A 16639-nucleotide genomic window follows, 5' to 3' on the forward strand; every position below is an offset into this window, starting at 1 on the left:
CAACAGAAAATGATAAGGTGGACAATTGCCAACCCTTGGATGTAGTAATCGGTGATGGTTTTGTGGTCATCTAGTCCCCAAGGAGGCGGAGGACAAGGTGGAGGGTTGATTCCTTTTTGACGTTGTAATCTGCAAGGGTCCGGTTGCCATCGAGTTGCAGACCAGCAAAGATCAGACGTTAGGCGTGCACTGGGATATCAACCATGTCGAAAATCATCTCTTTCACTTTGGGCATCCTGTATGAACTCTTAACGTCAAGGACCATTGTCTTTCCATCTAGACCCTTTACATAGATTTGCATCTGCAATTGCCAATAAATCGAAAAATAGAAATCAATAACAACACGTTTTTGGCATTTGAAATAGTGATGAATTTGATATCAAAAGCTATGGTATAAATTCAATACATAGAGAGAAGATAATAACAATTTAATAGGAAAATAACAAAGCAAAGAAAAGGATATAGGAGGTACCCTGGGGGTTGCGCAAGTTATGCAAATTTCTAAGTTGAGAGGTTCGAAAGAACCAAATGGAATCACAAGGAACTCTGGTGAAAGATTTGCTAAAGCAACCCGTTGGACATTCTTGGCAAAAGAGTGTAATTTCAGTTTACATATCTGAGACGTAGCCAAAATATCGTAACTATACTCAGACTCAGAAGCGTCTGGACCAAAGCAGCAAATATTGACAGCATTTCCTAACAACATAGTACTATTATTGAGAATAAATAGTTTGTCATCATTTTCCTCTCGAAGAACAATGGTTTCATCATTAGATTTCAAGGAGATAATGAAGGATTGACCATAAGAAAATTTGATTTGAGAATCCCCGTGTTTATGGCAAAAATGCATAGACAACACTTTTGATGATTCAACAAAGTCACATCCTGAAAATGGACAGTAACAGGGCTTATGGATGCATTCTTCTTCATGATTTGTCTTCCTAATGTACGTATTTTTCACCCTGCAACCATATTTTGCATTCGGACATGGCATTTCAATTGATCGCAATAGATTCTCAATGGCTTTAACGTTTAGAGCTAATGGACAACGAGCACTTGTGACACTCGTTCCAAAGTTTAGGACAGCAAGTAGAGCAAACAATATGAGCATTATCGCACTGTATTACAGCAAAAAAAAAACCATCAAATCGACTTTGTTAACCAGTTATGCGATCAAAAGTATAACCAACATAAAGCTAATCATACTAAGTTTATTCTTCTTAAAATCTGTGTACTTAATGACTGACAGTAGCTGTTACCAAAAATGTTACGACAATATAGTTATCAAAGTTAATGGAAAAATACAAGAAGTTCGTACCATGCAAATATAAAATCTCAAAAATAGAAGGATATACAACAATATTCAAGACATTCATAATTATTTATCAAAGTTCATTGTTACTAATATTCGAACCCAATGTAAAGCAAACAAGTTTTAAGTCTATAAGGCTTAAGGTAGCTCATCAAAGCATTTAAAATTGTTGGGTCGTTTGTTACCATATCACCGTTATCAGTCACTTAGGTCACCCTCCAAATGTCTATTCGTGGACGTGACAACACAAAGGAGTTTCACAAAGCACTTAAGGGAGGAGTGTATATTAAATACAATCTTGAAATATACTAGAAAAAGGTATCAAATTTAATGACGAAAAGCATATTGCATATATGACATCAGATTAACTCTTCTCAGATATAGAAAATAACTTATGAAATCAAATAAAACAAATGCATACCTGAAAAACGGGAATCTTTAAGGGTTGAAAACAATTGCAGCACTCAAACAAATTAGGGTTGGAAATCACAAGAGGAACGGAGCTGTTCTTACTATCTTTTACGGAATTAACGATCTCTTGATAGTCTTTGTTGCATGTCTCCACTTCATCTTTTGCCTAATAGTGATTAAAAAAATAAATACATAATCAAAATCATGTTTTTGAGTAAAGCATAATCACTTGTTCTAGTAAAATAAAAACAAGCTATTAAAACAAAATACTCACAGAGAAACTAGAAATTATAGGCATAATCACGTTGTTACCGATGTGTACTTTGGCACATTTGGCAGTGCCTTTTTTTAAAGAATGTCTTTGTCGGATGTAACTAAGCTTATATGAAGCAAAATATGGCCACATATGATGTAAGTTTTTTTTCCTACATGTCATATAACTATGTCCAGCCTGATTAAGTATCCGAAAGCATTAAAATCTTGATAAAAAGTAATTATCAAAGGTTGACAAACTTGTCAAGAGTGATACAACATAAGATAGATTGTTATTCTAGTTCTAGATTCAAGAGTTTGTGTCCAAATCATCTTGAATCTTATTGAAAGCATTAAACATAAGAATAACAACAATATTGAATCATTAAGCTAGAACCTTATATATTAAAAGATCAAAAGATTACATAATAGCTTGTTTGTTACCTCAATACTACAAAGAAGGTGATAGCTACACATAGACATGCAAACTAATGCAAGGAATGAAGGAAAGATGAAGATTCCATGCCAAGATCCTTGATGTCTCAATGAATCTAGGGTTGAATCTACTCCTTAATCACTTGCTTTGTGTTTCTCTCTTGGAAATAGCTCTGACCTCTCTCTTAGAATGTATGAAAAATATTAATGGAATAGTGAATGACCTAAAAGAGAGGTAAAAAATGCTATTTAAATGGCCTGTGTTTTTGTACCTACGCTAATAGCGCAGATTACGCTAATAGCGTGGCATGTCGGCCAATAATCTGGCCAATGGGCTTGTGCCACGTTGGCCTTGCCCTGCTTCTACGCTACAGCTACGCTAATGGCGTATCCCTCTGGAGCTTTTACGCTAATAGCGTAGGATACGCTAATAGCGTGTTTCTTCATGACCAGCTACGCTCCAGGTGCGCTAATGGCGTAGCTCCCTGGAGCCTGTACGCTAATAGCTCAGTATACGCTATTAGCGTACTCTTCAAGAGTGCTCTAGATCCTACGCCCCAGGTACGCCATTGGCGTATCTCTCTGACCTTGGGCATTTCTTCATCACGCTAATAGCGTAGGATACGCTAATAGCGTAGGACTTTGAACTTTGACGTTTCTTGCTCCTTGCTTGTATTTTCCTGCACAAAAAGGGTAGAATAAGGCTCAAAAGCATAAATGACATATTTACACAATAATTGGAGTTTTCCATAGAGAATCTTGCAAAACAAGTCACTAAAATGCCTAAACTCCTATATGAAATATATCACTTTTAAACACTTATCAAACTCTCCCCAACTTGGCTTTTTGTTTGTCCTCAAACAAATCAATGGAAAAGGAAACTAACAAGGCTTTGGACAAGGTTTTCAATAAGGTGTCAAACAATTCAAAACAAAAATAAACAAATGGTGATTCAAATATGATCGCGTGGACAAGCATGAAGTCCTCTGCTACTCTAGGTGCAAACTAAGAATGCAAAATATGTCCTAAGCACAAACTATACATCATAAACTTCAAAACATAAACATAACTATCTATGAACCACACCTAACACTCTTCTGTAAAAGTAAATGCAATACTATGATAACAAAAAGTGAAGTAATGAACACACATCCAACAATCATGCTAACATCCTATTTAAGTTAGGTGTCCATCCAAATATCGTCTCAAAAAGCATAAAAGCATGGATCAAAAGGTCTTGCAAGGGTTATAACTTGGCCGGGCTACAAAAGAAATGTCATATGTGGGGCAATTGATCAGAAAGCCTATCAAAGAGGAACATTTTTTTGTATCACAACTTGAAATCCATATACTTCCCTACCAAGAATTACAACCTTTGGTGATTAAAAATCAAACTTATAACCTTGACAACTTATTCTATTTTTTGATTTTTCTCTTTCTTTTTCTTCTTTTTCTTTTCTTTATCAAATGTACAACTTTTTCTTTGATTCAATGTTGTCGGGTTATTTTAACAATTTCACCACAAACTTGACATATAATGCCTCCTTTTTCTCCCCAACTTGAATACAACAAAACTCTAATTGAATGTTCCCCTATCGTAAGGCAAGGGACAAAGTACAAAAAGGTTAAGGGTTCAACAAAGTAAAATTATCAAAGTCCTATAAGATTCAACCATGAACTAGATTTTTGAAAAATTTCAGGCAAATTCAACAAGCATTGTGCTTATGAATATTGACAGTTCATGTTTGAAGACTTGATTCATTTGGCTCAGATTGGGGTATCAGATACTCGCTCTTCTCACAGGTAGGCTTTATGTGGTCAAGTAGGTTACTCTCAATTCAAAAAGTGCCTTGATCCTTTCCATGCTTTCAAACAATTCAAAATAATTATCAGATTTAACAAAACTAAAACAAGTTAGACGGTGATTATCGGTCTCCAGCATATATACAACAGATTGAAGCTACCTCACATTTATGTTAAGTACTAAGTGGTTCAAAAATATTTATGTTTATGACAAGAACTAAATGATATATATTTCGTGCAAAGTACAAGTTTCAAATTCTTATTAAAAACCTAGAATAACAGGAAACCAATACCTTGGCTTTACGCTTTCTCACAAGTAATATCATTATCACTCACCTGCTTTTGCTCAAACATTGGCTCCATGGAGCACTTTAAAATTTATTGTTCATGAGCAATTTTCTTTTGAGGGACACAAGCAAGATTCAAACAAAAATTTCATCCAAAACATAAGTTAAAATCCACAAGATAAGTTATTAAACCAAATATAAAGTAACAAAGTAACAAATCAAGCACTAAAAACCACAGTGCTTGAAGAGTACAAAATACAACCAAATAAACAATTGTTCCAACATGAAATAAAAAACATAGAGTTTGAAAGCGAAAATAAAAACATCACTAAAAGCCCAATGATCTCACTGATCATCCTCTCCTGCATCGTCCATGTCATGATCCACATCCACATCTTCACCATCAACTCCAGCATCATCAGGAGTAGCCTCATCATCCACAGCATCTGCCACCCCCACATAAGGTCCTGGCCTGCCCTCAGGCCAATGAACAAAACTCTGATACTGGTCAGGAGTCATAACCGGGTAATCAGCATTTCCCGGATGCATGTGAGCATTAAAGAGGTCCTGATGAATGCCTTGGTTGCTCCTCCAAACTGCCTCGTTCTGGTCCATCAAGAAGCTGTTCTGGTCCCTCACATACTGGTTATGCATCTGCTGCTCTAGCATAAAGGTCTGCAACCCTGAAAAATCAAAAGAACCAGCACCCTCAGATGGGCCAGCCTCATCATCAGAGAAATGGTATTGAGCTGCCCTCTGCTCTGTTTTCTCCCAGGTACGAATAGAAGTGTCAGTAATGGCCCCCACAATGTCTTCATCAAAGGGTCCAGAAATGGGCACTCCATAGGCCTTCAGCAATCCCATAATAAGTCCCGGGTAGAACAATGCAACCTTCTTAGCACCTGTGGCAACCTTCAAAGACACAGCTTTCATCTCATTGGCTATGATGCGAGCAATATCAACAGGCACTCCTTTCATAATGCACCAAATGAGTGGCAGAACGGCTTTTGGGGCATCGGATGTATGGGCTCTGGGGAGAGCATTGTGGACAAGAAATTGGAACACCAAGCGGGCCTGAGCAGTCATCTCCTTTGTAAGTGCATGCCTAATCTCTCCCTTGTCATTCTTTACAAAGTACCTACCCTTGTTCATGATGTCCCTCTCAATTTGCTCATATTTCCAATTCCCCTGAGCATTTCTCTTAGCATAAGTACATAAGGTGGGCAAAGTGGGATCAGGTGAAGGCTCAAGGTCTAAAGCATTACCGAGGAAATCATTAATGGAATCCCTATCAAATGGGATTTGCTTCCCTCGGACATAAGAAGTCCAGGAGAAAGCATCAGCAAGGGTGGTGGGTGAGGCATCAGGAGCAGCATTACAATAGAACTCCTTGATTAGGTCGGTGTTAATTTCAGTTGTGGGAATAAGGAGTTTGGTCCACTTGCGGCCAGTGAAAATGTGGAGTAAATCAGAGTATTCACCACTTGGTTGAATTTCAAATGTTTTCTCATGCCAGGTTTTGTACTGAGTCATCTTTTTGAACCTGGCAGAGGGGGCAGGTGTGGGAAAACGGTTAGGGATCACTGGTGTGGCTAAGGTGGAGGCAGATTTGCCTCTTGGACGTTTGGTCCTGGTGACTTTTTCAGCTTGTTTAGGTGCCATCTGCAACAAAACCAGGAAATACCAACATATTGTATAGAAAATATTAGCACAAAGCAGAATTGGTCATTTAAAAACATCAAAAATTTTGAAAATCTGGGCAAGTATGAAGAACCACGCTAATAGCAAAATTTTCTGGAAAAATTTCGCTATTAGCATATTTCTTCGTACCTGCAATTTTCAAATTTTCAAAATTCTTGTTCCTGCAATTTCTCAGCACATACCAGCATATTTCAACCCTAGGTTTCATCCTATGTCTCTACAACACAATATAATCATGAAAAGGAATCAAAATCACAACATTTGCCAACAAATCATTCAAACCCTTAATTTTCAAATTTTTACAAAATGGGTCAAAATCAAAAGATGAATGTTTGTTGCATGTGGGTTATGATTCTTGTTCCTTTTCCAACTATAATCAATGTAGAACAATCTCTTTTTACAAATCAAAACTCTAACCCTAGCCCTAACCATTGCTAATTATGTCAAAACATGAATTTTTCAATAAAAACAAGGAAAGGAAGGATAATCAAACCTGTTAGTGCAGTGATTGGATGCAAGCAAGAATGAATGATGTAAAGATGAATGCTTGGAACCAATTGAACCATAGGAAAAAGGGTTTGATTTTTAGGGTTAGTGTGTGAGTGAGAGAAGTTTTTGTGTGTGAGAGTGAGAGAAGAAAGAAAAGAAACCGTGAGAATGGGAAAAGAATGGGTTATGGGAAGTTAAGGGGAGTTACTCCCCTTGGGCCCACAAAAAAAATTTCCCCCACGCCAAACTTACGCTATTAGCGTAGCTCTCTGGAGCTTCCACGCTAATAGCGAAAATTACGCTATTGGCGTGAAGCTTCAGGATCAGTTTTTTTCAAAGTTGTTTCATTTTTCTGCTTTTAATGCTTATGTACTACTACTATATGCAATGAACATAAAAATACTTACAAAACTGGGTGTGCCTCCCAGCAAGAGCTTGTTTTACGTCCTTAGCTTGACGCATTTTAAAGAAATCATGGTTCGATTAGTGAAATTGTCGACAAACACCGATCAATTTCACCACCGAAGTAGGGCTTAAACCTTTGCCCATTCACCGTCTAGTTGGCTTTTGTGACTGGATCCTCAAGTTCAACAGCTCCATATGGTTTGACCTCTTCAACCATGAAAGGTCCGGACCACTTAGACTTCAATTTGCCCGGAAACAATCTTAGTCTTGAATTGAAAAGTAACACCATTTGCCCCGGCATGAATTGTCTCAGAATGATCTTCTTATCATGATACTTCTTGGTCCTTTCTTTGTAGAGCTTTGAAGATTCATAAGCTTGATTTCTCAATTCTTCAAGCTCATGCATTTGAACTTTTCTTCTTTCACCGGCCTTCTCTTGATCAAAGTTTAAGAACTTCAATGCCCAAAATGCTTTATGTTCGAGCTCGACCGGTAAGTGACAAGATTTGCCATAGACCATTTGAAAGGGAGTTAGGCCTATAGGAGACTTGTAAGCAGTCCTATATGCCCACAAAGCTTCATCAAGTTTAGCCGACCAATCCTTCCGAGATGTAGAGACCGTCTTCTCAAGTATTCGTTTGACCTCCCGGTTGGAAACTTCGGCTTGTCCATTCGTTTGCGGATGATACGGTGATGCTACCTTGTGCTTGACTCCATAATGATCTAGTGCTTTGGCAAGTTGTGCATTGCAAAAGTGTGACCCTCCATCACTAATAAGAACTCTTGGTGTACCAAACCGGGTGAAAATATTCTTCTTTAGGAACTTCACTACCGTCTTGCTATCGGCTTTAGGCGATGCTACGACTTCCACCCACTTTGAAACATAATCAACAGCGACTAAGATGTACTCATTAGAAAATGAAGGAGGAAAGGGGCCAACAAAATCTATACCCCAACAATCGAACACTTCCACTTCAAGGATGAGTTGTAGAGGCATCTCATTTCTCTTTGACATTGATCCGGTTCTTTGACATTCATCACAATGCTTGCAATGTATATTGGCATCCTTGAATAGAGTTGGCCAATAGAACCCGGATTGAAGTACCTTTGTGGCGGTTCTTTCCCCGTTGAAGTGACCTCCATAGGGTGAATTGTGACATTGCAATAGGATCTTCTTTGCCTCTTCATCATCCACACACCTACGCAAGAGATTGTCCGCTCCAATTTTGAACAAGTAAGGCTCATCCCACACATAGTGGTTAGCATCATGGACGAACTTCTTGCGTTGTTGCCATTCAAAATCTTCCAGAATGAACCCGGTTGCTTTGTAGTTCACCATGTCGGCAAACCACGGTCTCACATTAATTGCTAGCAACCTTTCATCGGGAAATTCTTCACGAACTTCCGGTTCATTCTTGGTTACCTCATTGTTTGTCAACCTTGAAAGGTGATCAGCTACAAGATTCTCCGTGCCTTTCTTATCTTTGATCTCTAAGTCAAACTCTTGAAGCAACAACATCCATCGGATGAGCCCCTTGGCTTTGAGTCGGACTTAGTAAGGAGATACTTGATAGCTGCATGGTCAGTATATACAACAATTTTGGAACCTACAAGGTAAGAACGAAATTTCTCCATTGCATAAACTATTGCAAGTAACTCTTTTTCAGTTATGGCATAATTGATTTGTGCCTCATTTAAAACCTTACCTGCATAGTGGATGGCATGAAAAATTTTGTCCTTACGTTGACCCAAGACCGCACCAACATCATAATCACTTGCATCGCACATTAGTTCAAAATTTAAATTCCAATTAGGAGCAATGATTATTGGTGCAGTGGTCAATCTTTCTTTCAAAGTTTCAAATGCTTAAAGACATTCATTATCAAAAATAAAAGACTTATCTTTGTTGAGCAAGTTGCTCATAGGCTTTGCTATCTTTGAGAAGTCTTTAATGAATCTCCGGTAAAAACCGGCATGGCCAAGAAAACTCCGAACACCTTTGACATTCATCGGTGGTGGAAGCTTTCCAATAACATCGACCTTTGCTTGGTCTACCTCAATACCCTTAGCAGAAATCTTATGACCAAGGACAATACCCTCGGTAACCATGAAATGGCATTTCTCCCAATTGAGCACCAAGCTAGTTTCAATACACCGCTTCAGCACGGTATCCAAGCTATTCAAACACAAATCAAATGACGAACCGAAAACTGAGAAATCATCCATGAACACCTCCATGCATTTACCAATTAAGTTGGAGAAGATTGCTTGAACACACCGTTGAAAAGTTGTGGGTGCATTACACAAGCCAAATGGCATTCTTCGATAAGCAAAAATACCAAAGGGGCAAGTGAAAGCCGTCTTCTCGTGATCATCTGGGTTCACGGCGATTTGATTGTAACCGGAGTAACCATCTAGGAAGCAATAAAAGGATTGACCGGAGAGTCTTTCAAGCATATGATCCATAAAGGGCAAGGGAAAGTGATCCTTCCTTGTTGCTTGATTGAGTCTTCTATAATCTATACACATCCTCCATCCGGTGACGGTTCTAGTTGGGATCAACTCATCTTTATCATTAGTGATCACCGTCATTCCTCCTTTCTTGGGAACTACTTGAACCGGGCCTACCCAAGCACTATCCGAGATAGGATAGATCATGCCGGCTTCAAGCAACTTCACTACTTCCTTTCGCACCACCTCTTTCATGTTTGGATTCAAGCGGCGTTGCGGTTGTGCTACCGGTTTGAAGTTTTCTTCCATCATAATCTTGTGCATACAATAAGATGGACTTATCCCTTTCAAGTCGGATAACTTCCACCCTATCGCTTCCTTGTTGGCCTTGAGGACCTCTACCAACTTTGTTTCCTCATTGATGGACAAGGAGCTACTAATGATCACCGGTTTTGTACCATCTTCCTCAAGAAAAACATATTTCAAATTAGATGGTAAAACATTTAATTCTACCTTGGTGTCATCAACTTTTGCTTCTTCCTTGGATTCTTCTTTCAAATCTTCAAGTATGGCTTGATTAGGAAGAACCTTTTTCAAGGAATCTAGCTCCTTCAAACACTCTTCAATGGCTCTTGCTTCATCTTCATCAATAGCATTGAGTGCGTCCACCAAAGCACTCTCAAGGGGTGTTCTATTGTGCAATTGCTTCCGAGTAGTCAAGATAACTTCTTCGGTTGCATCCATGTTGAAACATGCACCCTTGTCTTTTGAGTACTTCAAGGCTTCCCGGATGTTGAAAGTAACCTCTTCATCATTTACCTTGACCTTCATGATATTATCATCAAGATCAATCATCATCCGAGCCGTTTGCATGAAATTCCTTCCCATTAAGATAGGCACATCCTCATCTTCTTCGACATCCATAACCACAAAGTCAGCCGGAAAAATAAATTTGTCCACTTTTACAAGAACATCTTCGGCCAAACCTAGTGGTTTTGCAAAGGATTTGTCGGCTAATTGCAACATCATCCTAGTCCGCTTTATACATAGGTCACCAACTCTTTTGGCAACGGACAAAGGCATGAGGTTTATGCTTGATCCAAGATCAAGTAGTGCTTTACCTACATGTGTTGTGCCAATAGCTACCGATAGAGTGACTCTCCCTGTATCTTGCTCTTTCTTAGGCAATGTTCTTTGAATAATAGCACTACAATTGGCATCAATTTGGATAGTCTCTTCATCGTTGACTCTTCTTTTCTTGGAAAGGATATCTTTCATGAATTTCGTATAGACCGGCATTTGCTCCAAGGCCTCTGAGAATGGTATATCAATCTGCAACTTCTTGAAGAGTTCAAGAAACCTTGTGTATTGCCGCTCTTTGTCTTTCTTCGATGGAGCATGTGGGTAGGGTAAGCGTTGAGCCACCACTTGCTTCTCAACTTCTTGTTTCTTGCCTTTATCTTTCCCCACATCTTTCATCTTCTTCTCCATCTCCTCTTGTTCCACTAGTTCTCTTTTTTGATTTTTTTTCTTTTTCAACTAATTCTTCTTTATTCTTTATATACACTTCCTTCTCTATCTCTACAATATCCTCCTCTAACTTCTCTATATCCTCCTCACTTACAACTTCTTCATCCTTCTTTTCAACTACAATCTCTTCACCTACCCCTTTATCTACTACTCTACCACTCCTTGTAGCAATAGCTTTTGACTGCTATGCTTTGTGATGCTCCTTAGGATTTGGTTGAGTGTTGGCGGTGAAAGTTCCCACTTGCGGAGGACCTTGAGCCATTTGTTGTGCTAACTGACCAACTTGCGTTTCAAGGCCTTTGATGGACGCGTCGGTATTTTTCTGGTTGCTTCAAGACCTCCTCGGTGCTTTGGGAATTGTTAGGTTGTTGGGGGTTATTTTTTTGTGGGAATTGGTATTGATTATTGAATGGTTGTTGGAATTGAGGGAACGGTTGTTGGTAGAAGTTTGATTGCGGATATTGGTAGTTATTGTTGTAAGGTGTTCTCCAAGGTCTTTGTTGGTTTTGGTTGGCCGGATATCTTCCTTGGAAGTTGGAAGTACCCGGATTTTGGGCTTGTTGTGAGGTTCCGGCTTGTTGTGGTTGGTTAGGTCTTTGTTGGTTTCCCACATAATTTACCTCTTCTTCAAAAGAACCGGGTGTGGGACAAAAGCCGGTGGGATGATCCCCCGTGCAAAGCTCACAAGCGTTAACCTGAGATGTTCCTCCTTCTTGCTTGAGAGATTCGAGAATTTGTTTTGGCATAACTCTCATCTCCTTTTGCATAGCTTCTATTTGTTGAGTGAGAAGCTTATTTTGAGCCAAAACTGCATCATTTGCTTCTAGTTCAAGGATACCGGCTTTCCTTTGATTAGGATTCCGGTTGTGAGAAGATTTTCTAGTGTTGAGAGCCATTTGGTTAATGATTTTGACAGCATCAGCTGGACTTTTCAAAGCAATAGATCCTCCAGCACTTGCATCTAGCATTGTCTTGGACATGTCTTGAAGCCATTGATGAAATAGGTAGATTTGCATCTGGCTATCATAACCATGCTTCGGACAGCTCCTAAGCAAAGATTTGTATCGCTCCCAAGCATCACATAGAGACTCACTTTGGCCTTGAGAAAAAGTTGTGAGTGATGTTTTAGCTTCAAGATGCCTATCCTCCGGAAAGAACTTCTCTTGAAACATTTTCTCCAATTCAGGCCAATTTTTCATCAAAGAAGTAGGTTGATCTAAGTACCACTCCTTAGCCTTACCAATCAAAGAATGAGGAAATAATGCGCAAAACATTGGCTCTTCCTCATTTCCCTTCATACCAAGAGTACCGGCGGTAACATAGAAATTTGTGAGATGCTTGTAAGGGTCTTCATGATCCATTCCAGTGAATTGGTTTTAAGTTATCAAATTTATCAACCCCGATTTCAACTCGACTTGTTTGGCATTTTGATTACCAAGGTTAGCAAGCCTTCTTGGACTAACCCAACTTGGAAGAGCATTCTCATCTTCATTAGCCATTGTTACAATAGTTTCCCTTTCCGGTGATGATGGTGGAGTTGTGTGTAGAGAACCACCCGGAGATAGTGTATGAACCGAACCCGAAGGCGAGTGAATAGAACTAGATGATTCCGGCTGAGCCAGCCTGGCTAGTCTCTTAGCTTCCTTTGCTTGCTTCTTAAGTAACCTAGCAGTTTTCTCTATCTCTGGATCAAATTGAAGGTCTTCTTTAGAAACGGTACCTCGCATAAACAAAGTTTACCAATACTATACCAGGTGGTTAGCATAAAAAAATAACGAATGATATAAGTGTATAAGTATATGCATGAAAGAATTTTGTGCAAAATTGACTTAACATGACAAAATTGTTCAAAACTTATAATATAAAATCCGCTACTCCCCGGCAACGGCGCCATTTTGATGTAAGTTTTTTTTCCTACATGTCATATAACTATGTACACGTGAGTATATATAGGATCGTTTCCACAGGGAGTTGCGTTAATCATAAGCATTTTCACAATCTTTCACATTAAGGTATCGTTTATAAAATGTTTGTTTGTAACACTATATCCACAAATGACATAAAAGTAAAAACGAGAGGAGATCGAACTATTTCGCTTGCGGTATAAGATAACGAGCAAGCATAACAGCAGCAATCTCTCGATCGATTAACAGATTCTAGCTTTATAACCAATATTATTACAATCATTTCTACAATATCCTTCGTGTCCAAAGCGACATCGTTATTTCTAAGTTAACGTTTAAACATTCGTGTCCAAATTCCTTAAACGATAACAAAGTCGATCGGATAACTTAATTGACCGTGTCCAGCCTGATTAAGTATCCGAAAGCATTAAAATCTTGATAAAAAGTAATTATCAAAGGTTTACAAACTTGTCAAGAGTGATACAACATAAGATAGATTGTTATTCTAGTTCTAGATTCAAGAGTTTGTGTCCAAATCATCTTGAATCTTATTGAAAGCATTAAACATAAGAATAACAACAATATTGAATCATTAAGCTAGAACCTTATATATTAAAAGATCAAAAGATTACATAATAGCTTGTTTGTTACCTCAATACTACAAAGAAGGTGATAGCTACACATAGACATGTAAACTAATGCAAGGAATGAAGGAAAGATGAAGATTCCATGCCAAGATCCTTGATGTCTCAATGAATCTAGGGTTGAATCTACTCCTTAATCACTTGCTTTGTGTTTCTCTCTTGGAAATAGCTCTGACCTCTCTCTTAGAATGTATGAAAAATATTAATGGAATAGAGAATGACCTAAAAGAGAGGTAAAAAATGCTATTTAAATGGCCTGTGTTTTTGTACCTACGCTAATAGCGCAGATTACGCTAATAGCGTGGTATGTCGGCCTATAATCTGGCCAATGGGCTTGTGCCACGTTGGCCTTGCCCTGCTTCTACGCTACAGCTACGGTAATGGCGTATCCCTCTGGAGCTTTTACGCTAATAGCGTAGGATACGCTAATAGCGTGTTTCTTCATGACCAGCTACGCTCCAGGTGCGCTAATGGCGTAGCTCCCTGGAGCCTGTAAGCTAATAGCTCAGTATACGCTATTAGCGTACTCTTCAAGAGTGCTCCAGATCCTACGCCCCAGGTACGCCATTGGCGTATCTCTCTGACCTTGGGCATTTCTTCATCACGCTAATAGCGTAGGATACGCTAATAGCGTAGGACTTTGAACTTTGACGTTTCTTGCTCCTTGCTTGTATTTTCCTGCACAAAAAGGGTAGAATAAGGCTCAAAAGCATAAATGACATATTTACACAATAATTGGAGTTTTTCATAGAGAATCGTGCAAAACAAGTCACTAAAATGCCTAAACTCCTATATGAAATATATCACTTTTAAACACTTATCAACATACGTCTGGGCTTTGCAGAAAAAACATGAGTTCTCGTCAGCTTAATGTGCCTATTTTTCTCCACTTTAGATTTGATTTGAGAATCCCCGTGTTTATGGCTGAAATGCATAGACAACACTTTTGATGATTCAACAAAGTCACATCCTGAAAAGGGACAGTAACAGGGCTTATGGGTGCATTCTTCTTCATGATTTGTCTGCCTAAGGTACGTATTTTTCACCCTGCAACCATATTTTGCATTCGGACATGGCATTCCAATAGATCACAGTAGATTCTCAATGGCTTTACAACGTTTAGAGCTGATGGACAATGAGCACTTGTGACACTTGCTCCAAAGTTTAGGAAAGCAAGTAGAGCAAACAATATGACCATTATCACACTGTATTGCAGCAGAAAAACAAAACCATCAAATTCGACTTTTAACCAATGGCTATGATAAAATAAAGTAAGACATATATTTTTAAGGCTTGTTAGGAAGTTATGTGATCAAAAGTATAACCAACAAAGCCAATTATACTAAGTTTATTTTTCTTAAAATCTATATACTCAATGACTGATAGTAGCTGGTACCAAAATTGCTATGACAATATAGATATCAAAGTTTATGGAAAAATACAAAAATGTAGTACTATGCACATATAAAATCTCAAAAATAGAAGGATATACAACATTCAAGACATTCATAATTATTTATCAAAATTCATTGTTACTAATATTCAAACCCAATGTAAAGCAAACAAGTCGTAAGTGTATAAGGCTTAAAGTAACTCATCAAAGCATCTAAAATAAATGAAAGTGATTCCTTAAATAGATCACTATCTCTAACCATTTATTCATCATCATCATGCTTACTCTTTTTACTACTAGACCTCATTTGTTATGCATCATTTTCCTTTTCAGTGTAAGTAGTTCCCATTCTTTTCTACTGCCTACAACATCGCATAAGATGATGGGGCAAGTAATGTCATTTTTTTTTAGAGGAATTTGGCTCCTCTAAAGTGAGAAAGTCAAGCTTCATTAATTTAAAAACTCTTCATTGTTATGATGTACCTTTAATATTATCCTTAATTTTCTAATTAACAGTTGATAATACTTATTTTATCTTCTAAAGTGATTTACTTGTTAAGAGTCTCACATTTGATGAATTAAAGTATAAGTATAGGCGTGTGTGTGTGTGTGTATATGTGTGTGTGTGTGTGTGTGTGTGTGTGTGTGTGTGTGTGTGTGTGTGTGTTTGTGTGTGTGTGTGTGTCTATATATATATATATATATATATATATATATATATATATATATATATATATATATATATATATATATATATATATAATGAGGTATTGAGTAAGGTACAACTCAAATTCGAAATTTTGTTGGGTCGCCTATTACCAGATCACCGTTATCAGCCACTTGGGTCACCCTCCAAATGTCCATTCATGGACGTTACAACACAACGGAGTTTCACACCGCACTTAAGGGAGAAGTGTATAGTGGAAACTATTGAATACAATCTTGAAATATACTAGAAAAAATATCAAATTTAATGACCAGAAACATATTACATATATGACAACAGAATAACTCTTCTCAGATATAGAAAATAACAGATAAAATAAAACAAATGCATACCTGAAAAACGGGAATCGTTAAGGGTTGATAACAATTGCAGCACTCAAGCAATTTAGGGTCGGAAATTATAAGAGGAACGGAGCTGTTCTTACTAACATCTTGTACGGAATCAATGATCTCTTCACCGTCTTTGGTGCATGTCTCCCTTTCATCTTTTGCCTAATAGTGATTAAAAAAACAAATACATAATGAAAATCAAGTATTTGAGTAAAGTATAATAACGTTGTTGTAGTACAATAAAATCAAGATACTAAAACAAAAGACTCATAGAGAAACTAGAAAATATAGGCATAATCACTTTGCTACCGATGTGTCCTTTGGTGCTTTTGGCGGCTCCCTCTTTTAAAGAAGGTCTCTGTCGAATGTAACAAAACCTTATTTCTAAACCTTATTTTCGGTTTCTGCTGAGTGCTGTTTTTGTAGGCAGCTGCGGTGCAGAACTGTTTTTGGAGGTCTCTTTGTTTCTTTCGCTTCTTGTTCAGGTTCAGGGGGCCTGTTACGTTTTGTTCTCTCCTTGAGAGGACTGTGTTGGCTTAATATATGTGGCTGTTCAAAAAAAAAAA

General features: G+C 38.1%; 1 pseudogene across 1 annotated transcript in view; it reads right to left on the reverse strand.

Moving 5' to 3' along the window:
• LOC146898250 (polyubiquitin-like) overlaps positions 1-16639 on the reverse strand; it is an 86824-nt pseudogene that overhangs the window by 67653 nt on the left and 2532 nt on the right. The window contains exon 3 of the transcript XR_015023633.1: positions 74-301. The product of XR_015023633.1 is annotated as a polyubiquitin-like (transcript). The remainder of the gene's footprint in view (positions 1-73; positions 302-16639) is intronic.

This window comes from Medicago sativa, chromosome 8 (genome assembly GCF_051527215.1).
Source record: "Medicago sativa cultivar Bolivia chromosome 8, Bolivia_mono, whole genome shotgun sequence".
NCBI lineage: Eukaryota > Viridiplantae > Streptophyta > Magnoliopsida > Fabales > Fabaceae > Medicago > Medicago sativa.